The 9,682-nt window shown below is 45.0% G+C and overlaps 1 pseudogene; it reads left to right on the plus strand.

Annotated features, from left to right (window-relative positions):
• Positions 1 to 9,243: 9,243 nt before the first annotated feature.
• Positions 9,244 to 9,378, plus strand: LOC120938732 (annotated as a pseudogene).
• Positions 9,379 to 9,682: the final 304 nt, after the last annotated feature.

Genomic DNA, 9,682 nt, shown 5'->3' on the forward strand with positions numbered 1-9,682 from the left:
TCTATCTATCTATCTATCTATCTATCTATCTATCTATATATTTGTTTTATTATCTGTCTGTCTATCTATCTATCTGTCTCTCTGTCTGTCTGCAGGTCCCATTGTCTGCGAGTTGCGGGGGGGGGGGGGGGTTGACTGGGGTTTTGTTTGCGCCCCCCCCAAAAAAATAGAGCACCAGCCGCCACTGATGACGACACGTTTTCCTCCATGTGATGCTGACTCACACAATAAAAATGAAAGCTGGTCATACATGGAGTTTTTTTGGAGAATTTTGGCCAGTTCCTGATGATCCGACTGAGATTCGACCTGTGGTTGTCCCTGACGGCCCCTTACCAGCTCCACATCCTTCAATCAGAAAATCCAGGGAGCTGGGTGGAAAATTGTCCAATCAAATGAAGTCACTGTGAGGCCCCGTACACACGACCGGGTTTCTCGGCAGAATTCAGCAAGAAACTCGCTGGGAGACTTATTCTGCCGAGAAAACTGGTCGTGTGTACACTTTTCGCCGAGAAACCCGTCGAGGAACTCGTCGAGCCAAATAGAGAGCATGTTCTCTATTTCCTCATTGGGCAATGGGAAAATTTGGCTCGCCAAGGTCCTCGGCGGCTTCACAAGGAACTCGACGAGCAAAGCGATGTGTTTTGCCCGTCGAGTTTCTCGGACGTGTGTACGGGGCCTCAGAGTACTCAGATAGTGGTGAGGACTGGCTGAATATATTAGCCCACAGGGGAGATTCCTCCATCTGCGCTGCTTATGGTGGATCAGAAAAACAATCGATTTCTCATATTCAGCCTGCAGAGTTGAATAGGGGAGATCTTACAATGTATGGACAGCCTAATGCTAGCCATATATCAGTCAAAAAATCGTTCAAACGTGTTTTCGAAAAAGGAGCACACACAGTCATGAGATTAAACATTATTGCCATTATGTAATGACTGAATTTTAAACGATAAATCATTCAATGATTGAGTGAGTGAGTGAATTACTTATTTAGCGCTACAAATGCGAACTGAATCGCCTCAAGGCGCTTGGCATCCATTTTCCTTCTGTTTAACCACTTACCCCCCGGACCATATTGCTGGTCAAAGACCAGAGCACTTTTTGCGATTCGGGACTGCGTCGCTTTAACTGACAATTGCGCGGTCGTGCGACGTGGCTCCCAAACAAAATTGGCGTCCTTTTTTTCCCACAAATAGAGATTTCTTTTGGTGGTATTTGATCACCTCTGCGGTTTTTATTTTTTGCGCTATAAACAAAAATAGAGCGACAATTTTAAAAAAAATGAATATTTTTTACTTTTTGCTGTAATAAATATCCCCCAAAAATATATAAAAAAACATTTTTTTTCCTCAGTTTAGGCCGAGACGTATTCTTCTACGTATTTTCCGTAAAAAAAATCGCAATAAGCATTTATTGATTGGTTTGCGCAAAAGTTATAGCGTTTACAAAATAGGGGGTATTTTTATGTCATTTTTATTAGTTGTAAGGCTGACCGCAAACCGGAAAAGACAGCTGACTACCGCCAACCTAACTTCTCAACAACGAAAATACAGACCCCTCGATGAAAGCAGCAGAAACTGCACCTGTACTAAAGCACGGCCGGGAGTGAATATAGAAGTGCTACCCTAGCTGAGCAGCAAGGAATGGCTGCATGTCATGCCCTGTGCTGGCAGGGAAGGGAGTGCTAGGGAAAGAAAGGTGGCCTATCTCTGAGTACATCCACGAAAGTCTGGCGCCCAGATTGTGCTGGGCACCAGCTTGGAAAACCTGTTTGAGCTGAAAAGTGGGCAAAAAAAAAAAAAAAATAACCAAACCGCAAGTAGGTACAGAATGTTTGTGAGAAAAGAACCCAGGATACCGAGATAGAAACGCCTGGAAGATATCCCAGGCCGAGTCAAGAGCTACCCGGCTGAATTGAAAAGGACTTGAGATCAAGCTTCGTCTGTAACAAAAAAAAGAAGGCCGTATCGGGAGGTTCAAGGGGGGTTTGCCACCATGTATAGAAACCCGTAACCGGAGAAGGACGGATGGCGGCAAAATCTTCGATTTCCTGCCCGTGACATGAATTCTGCAAACAAAAACAACATCGTTAAAACCAAACATGACCAACGAGCCCCAACTTACCTTAGGAAAAGGAAACCCCACCTTCCCTAACCCCCTACCTACGCAGGTGTCCGTGATTGACACACTCAGTAACGGAGAGCAGGAACGAATACGTAGCATAAGACTGAAGAACGTGACAGTCTCAAGAACATGCGAGGCTGAGCAACCTGAGGCAAACCAGGCCAATTAAAAACGTAACACTCAAGCCTATGAACCTGAAGGCGTGTCAGGCAAGTGATGTAGGTAGTACGATGATATGACGAATAAAAATGTAATGAAAGCCGTGAGAAGCGGATGAGGGGACTTGCCACTGCACAAGCCAATTAGAAACGAAACATCTCAATCCGACAGTACCCTTAAACGTGGCAGGTACCCAGCAGTGGAGAGTGACCATGAATAACCGTGAGGATGTGAATGCGACATGTATGCCCAGACTATGAAAATAAAGTGTAGGTACGTGTAGCACTAGTGCAGCTGAACTGACAATGTGACAACCCCATGAAATGTGAAGGCCGAGCAACCTGAGGCGTAGCAGGCAAATTAAAAACGTACACTCAGGCCTGATGAACCTGAAGACGTGTCAGGTCGTTGTGTGAGAAATGAAATGTTAAGATGCATGAAACGTATGAGAAACGGATGAGGAGACCTGCCACCGTACAAGCCAATTAAAAACGATCATCTCAATCCGTAAACACCCATAGACGTGATGGGTGACCCCCCCCCAGCGGTGGAACGCCATGAATCTAAAAAGCACATACTAATACTACCAACTGAAAACTAACACAACTGGAACCTGCACGAGAAACGTAAGGTTGCATGAGAAACAAACACATACGAGAACATGAATAGCATGAGAAACGGAAAACATGAGAAACATCAATGGCATGAGATACGAAAACATGAGAAGATAAATTGAATGAGAACCTAAATTGCATGGGAAACGTGAACAGCCGAGAACATGAGAAACGAAAATACACTTAAGAACAAAAAAACAAATAAAACCATGAAAATCGTAATCGTGTGAGAAGCGTAACTCGTATGAAAAGCGTAACTTGTGTGAAAAGCGTAACGTAAGAAAAGCGCAACGTATGAAAACATGACCAATGTAATTGTATCACAACTGAAACCTGCCAGAGAAACGTAAATGTTAGAGAACATGAATAGCATGAGAAACGTAACGTAAAACGAAACCATGGAAATGTAAAAAATTGCATGAGAACATGACTCGCACGGGAAACGTAAACCCATGAGGACCTAACTCGCATGAGAAATGTAATTGCACGATGACACGCAACCGCACGAGGACACGCAACCGCACGACACGTAATCGCATGAGGACACGTAATCGCATGAGGACATGAAAAACGTAATGCATGGGACAACATAATGCATGAGAAACGTGGTCGCATGAGAACGCAATCGCATGAAAAACGTAAACGCATGAGGACATGAGCATGAAAAATGTAATGCATAAGACAATCATAATGCTTGAGAAACGTGGTGCACGAGAACGTAAACACATGAGAAACGTAATTGCATGAGAACCGTAATCGCATGGGAACAGTAATCGCATGGGAACCGTAACCGCATGGGAACCGTAACCGCATGAGAACTACCATGAGATACGTGATCGCATGAGAAAATACCATGAGAAACGTAGTCGCATGAGAAAAGCACCATGCGAAACAAGTTGCATGAGAAACGTGATCGCATGAGAAAAGCACCATGAGAAACGAAGTCGCATGAGAAACGTGATCGCATGAGAAAATACCATGAGACACGTAGTCGCATGAGAAACGTAACCGCATGAGAAGAGACCATGAGAAACGTAGTCGCATGAGAAACGTAATCGCATGAGAACTACCATGAGAAACGTGAACGCATGAGAACGTGCTCACATGAGGAATACCATGAGAAACGTAGTCTCATGAGAAATGTGCTCGCATGAGAAAAACCATGAGAAACGTAGTCGCATGGAAACGTGATCGCATGAGAAACAAAGTCGCATGAGAAACGTAGTCGCATGAGAAGAGACCATGAGAAACGTAGTCGCATGAGAACTACCATGAGAAACGTGAACGCATGAGAAATGTAATCGCATGTGAACTACCATGAGAAACGTGAACGCATGAGAATGTGCTCGCATGAGGAATACCATGAGAAACGTAGTCGCATGAGAAACGTGATCGCATGAGAAAATACCATGAGAAACGTAGTCGCATGAGAAACGTGCTCGCAAGAGAAAATACCCTGAGAAACGTAGACGCATGGAAACGTGATCGCATAAGAAACGTAGTCGCATGAGAAACATAGTCGCATGAGAAACATAGTCACATGAGAAACGTAGACGCATGAGAAACATAGTCACATGAGAAACGTAGACGCATGAGAAACGTAGACGCATGAGAAACGTAGACGCATGAGAAACGTGGACGCATGAGAAACGTGGACGCATGAGAAACGTGGACGCATGAGCCATACCATGAGAAGCATAGTCGCATGAGAAGCATAGTCGCATGAGAAGCATAGTCGCATGAGAAACGTGGTCACATGAAAACGTGGTCGCATGAAAACGTGGTCGCATGAAAACGTGGTCGCATGAGACACACAAGAAACTGTCAGCCCAGAAGGAGGAAGGAGGGCGGGTTTAAATACCTCCCGACTCCTCCTACAAATATATTTTTTTTACTACTAATGGCGGCGATCAGCGATTTTTTTTCGGTACTGCGACATTATGGCGGACACTTCGGACACTTTTGACACATTTTTGGGACCAGTGGCATTTTTATAGCGATCAGTGCTATAAAAATGCATTGGATTACTATAAAAATGCCACTGGCAGTGAAGGGGTTAACACTAGGGGGCGGGGAAGGGGTTAAGTATGTCCCTGGGTGTGTTCTTACTGTGGGGGGGTGGCCTCACTAGGGGAAACACTGATCCTCTGTTCATACATTGTATGAACAGAAGATCAGCATTTCCCCCGCTGACAGGACCGAGAGCTGTGTGTTTACACACACAGCTCCCGGTCCCCGCTCTGTAACGAGCGATCGCGTGTGCCCGGCAGCGATCGCGCCCGCCGGGCACACGCACGGGAGTCGGGGGCGAGCGGGGGGGGCGCACGCGCCCCTAGTGGCCGCTCAGAGAGCTGACGTTATACTACGTGCTCTCGCCCAGGAGAGCCGACCTGCCGCCGTAGAATGACGGCGGCTGGTCGGCAAGTAGTTAACCCTCACAATAGATGGGTGTTTAGTTTTTTTCTGATGGCCAGGTGATCAATTTCCATTCGGATATTAGTTGGTAAAGCGTTCCATAGTCGAGGTCCTTGAACTGAAAAACAACGTTCTCCTTTGGTCTTATATCGTGCTTTGGGAATTTGTAATCATTTTTGGTTAGTTGATCTAAGAACTCGATTTGGGTTTTGTTGTTTTATTTTCTCACTTAAATATAGGGGCGCGCTTCCGTGTACACATTTGTGCGTTATGCATAAGGCCTTGAAAGTGACTCGGTCCTTTATGGGCAGCCAATGGAGGGATCTCAGGGATGGGGTGATTGGTTCCCAGGGTTTTTTCCCTGTTACCAGTCGAGCTGCCATGTTTTGGATGATTTGGAGCCAAGCGAGTTGGTACTTTGGGAGTCCGAGGTAAAGGGCATTTGCATAATCCAATCTGGAGTTAATGATTGACCCTACATTTGGACAATGGACATAAATAAATCAGTTTCTCGTTTCTTTTTTGCTTCTGGGTCACATATGCCCAGTACCAACAGTTAGATTTTTAATGGGCAAGAAAAAAAATTCAATTTATCATCAGTTTCCTTTGATTTTTTCGGGCTCAAAACGTCACAACCGATTTTCAATTTGTGCCCATTAACTGGACAAAAAACAAACAAACTGTCCAAATAATAAATTTTTAAACAAATTTTCATCTAATGTATTGGCACCATTAGACTCACTTGTACATACACTATATTACCAAATGTTTTGGGACGCCTGCCTTTACACGCACATGAACTTTAATGGCATCCCAGTCTTAGTCCGTAGGGTTCAATATTTAGTTGACCCACCCTTTGCTGCTATAACAGCTTTTGCTCTTCTGGGAAGGCTGTCCACAAGGTTTAGGAGTGTTTCTATGGGACTGTTTGATCATTCTTCCAGAAGCACATTTGTGAGTCCAGGCACTGAAATTAGATGAGAAGTTCTAGCTTGCAGTCTCCGCTCTCATCCTAAAAGTGTTCTATCGGGTTGAGGTCAGGAGTCTGTGCAGGCCAGTCAAGTTCCTCCACCTCTTACCCGCTCATCCATGTCTTTATGGACCTTGCTTTCTGCACTGGTGCACAGCCATCCCCAAACTGTTCCAACAAAGTTGAGAGCATGAAATTATGCAAAATGTCTTGGTGACTGTCGTCTTAAGAGTTCCCTTCACTGAAACTAAGGGGCCAAGCCCAACCCCTGAAACATAACCCCACATTATAATCCTCCTCCACCAAATGATTTGGACCAGTGCACAAAGCAAGGCCTATCAGCGAGTTTGGGTAGAGGAACTGGGACCAATCCTATTTAATTTATTCATAAATGACCTGGAGGATGGGATAAACAGCTCAATCTCAGTATTTGTGGACGATACTAAGCTAAGCAGGGCAATAGCTTTTCTGCAGGATGTGGAAACCTTCTATGAAGATTTGAACAAATTAATGGGGTGGGCAACTGCATAGCAAATGAGGTTTAATGTGAAAAAATGTAAAATAATGCATTTAGGTGGCAAATGCAATCTACTCACTAGGGGGAGAACCTCTGGGGGAATCTAGGATGGAAAAGGACCTGGGGGTTCTAGTAGATGACAGGCTCAGCAAGCTGCTGCAAGCAAAGCCAATAGAATATTGGCATGCGTTAAAGAAGGGATTAACTCCAGAGATAAAAGGATAATTCTCCCACTCTACAAGACTCTGGTCCGGCCGTACCTGGAGTATGCCGTCCAGTTCTGGGCACTAGTCCTCAGGAAGGATGTGCTGGAAATGGAGAGAGTACAAAGAAGGGACTGGAGGATCTTAGTTATGAGGAAAAATTACAAGCACTGAACTTATTCTCTCTGGAGAAGAGACGTTTCAGAGGGGGATATGATTTCAATGTAAAAATACAGTACTGGTGACCCCACAATAGGGATAAAACTTTTCCATAAAAGGGCATTTAAAAAGAGATGCGGCCATTCACTAAAATCAGAGGAAAAGTGATTTATCCTGGAAACAACGTAGAGGGTTCTTTTTCGGTAAGAGAGGTAAGAATGTAATGTGGAATTCTCTTCCACAAACTGCTTTCAGCAGGGAGCATAAATCATTAAAAAAACTATTAGGCACCTAAACAACCACAACATACAAGGAAAAAACAATGTAATATTGACATAAAAGCACACACACAGGTTGGACTTGATGGACTTGTGTCTTTTTTCAACCTTACCAACTATGTAACTATGTATATACCATGTAAAGAAAAAGATCTAGAGGGCTGCACTCCAGCTTTGGAGTTCAGCTGTTCGGATCTTTTTCTTCACATTGGAGCAGATGCAAGCTGGACTGGCACCTTTTGTATGCTGGATGTAGAGACATGTAGAGAGATGTGGTGTAGGGTGACCCGGAGCAGCGTTTAGATACCTAAAGTAGATACCATACCTGGCCAATACCCCTGTAAGCTGGAAATCACTGAAGTAGACACCACTACTCTAGTGACATTCACTTTCTTCTGGGTCCCATGCTAAGTGGCTGGCCTGATGCATTCTGGACACAGGGTGTCGGCAGCTCAACACAGGCCCCATTTAGAAAATGTTTTGCATTTTCTGAATAAATGCAAAGCATTCTCTGACTGGACTGGATAGAGACCTGGGGGCAATGTGACATTTGCTAGAGGAACATCCATTTTTGGTGGAAAACCACTGCAATGCTTACATTTATGTAATTTCTCAATAGGGATGTACTAACTGTTTGGTCTGAACATAAGTTCCGAAAACTTGACAGCTTCCCATTGTCGAAGCAGCGGTTTCTTGCACTCGCTGTATACAGTGCTTTTCAAAAGTATTCATCCCCCCTTGCCATTTTTCATATTTTGTTGCCTCACAACCTGGAATTAACATGGATTGTTTGAGGATTTGCATCATTTAATTTACAGAACATGCCCACAACTTTTAGTATGTTTTTTTTTATTATTACTGTGAAACAAACAACAAATAGGACAAAATAACAGAAAAAGTCATTGGCCCGGATTCAGAGACGAGTTACGATGGCGTATCTCTGGATACGCCGTCGTAACTCTGAGTGTGCAGGGTCGTATCTATGCGACTGATTCGTAGAATCAGTTACGCATAGATTTCCCTAAGATCCGACTGGCGTAAGTCTCTTACACCGTCGTATCTTAGGCTGCATATTTACGCTGGCCGCTAGGTGGCGCTTCCGTAGATTTACGCGAGGAATATGCAAATTAGGTAGATACGCCGATTCAGAAGCGTACGTCCGCCCGGTGCATTTTTTTACGTTGTTTGCGTAAGGCTTTTTCCGGCGTAAAGTTGGACGTCGGAAACACACGAACAGTGTCGAATTTTTCGTCGTTTACTTAAGTCGTTCGCGAATACGGCTGTACGTAAGTTACGTTCACGACGAAAGCATTGACAGTTTGCGGTGTAATTTGGAGCATGCGCACTTGGAAACGTTCACGGACGGCGCATGCGCCGTTCGTAAAAAATTTCAAATACGTGGGGTCACAATTAATTTGAATAAAACACGCCCACATCATCCACATTTGAATTAGGCAGGCTTACGCCGGACCACATACGCTACGCCGCCGTAACTTAGGGCGCAAGGTCTTTATGAATACGGAACTTGCGCCCTAAGTTACGGCGGCGTAACGTATCTGAGATACGTTACGCCCGCTGATAGATACACAATTGTATCTGAATCCGGGCCAATGTGCATAACTATTCACCATCCTAAAGTCAATACTTTGTAGAGCCACATTTTGCGGCTATCACAGCTCCAAGTCCCTTTGGATAAGTCTCTATGAGCTTTCCTCATCTTACCACTGGGATTTTTTCCCATTCCTCCTTGCAAAACTTCTCCAGCTCCTTCAAGTTGGATGGTTTGCGCTTATGAACAGCAATCTTTAAGTCTCTGCCTTTTGGCTAAGATCAAGTGTAGTATCTGTTCTTATCAGTTGCCAGTAGGGGGCGCTCTGCTAACCGCCCTGAGTACAAGGTGAGGTGGAAAGGGATGACGGTGGCAGATGCAGAACCTGCTGGCGTGGAGGTGAAAGCCTTCTGATCGGGACGGAGAGGCATGAGGTCGAAGCGGAGGGCCGGGATCCCTGGCCTTCTGGTCTGGATTTTGTGGCACCTACCCCGGACAGTTGTTCAGGAGAGAACACTTGCTCCCCTATCCGGTCTGGGGAGCGGTTAGTATTTCCCGAATGTGATTAGGAGGGAGCAATGGGAGTTGTGGGAGTAGCATGGCACTGGCTCTCCCTAATCTCTCAGAGCTCCTACCTTCCTGGCTGGGATGGGTGCTGCTTGTCCGGGCTGTGGGCCACGGTTGTTAAAAAGCC

Source organism: Rana temporaria, chromosome 4 (assembly GCF_905171775.1).
Source record: "Rana temporaria chromosome 4, aRanTem1.1, whole genome shotgun sequence".
Taxonomy (NCBI): Eukaryota; Metazoa; Chordata; class Amphibia; order Anura; family Ranidae; genus Rana; species Rana temporaria.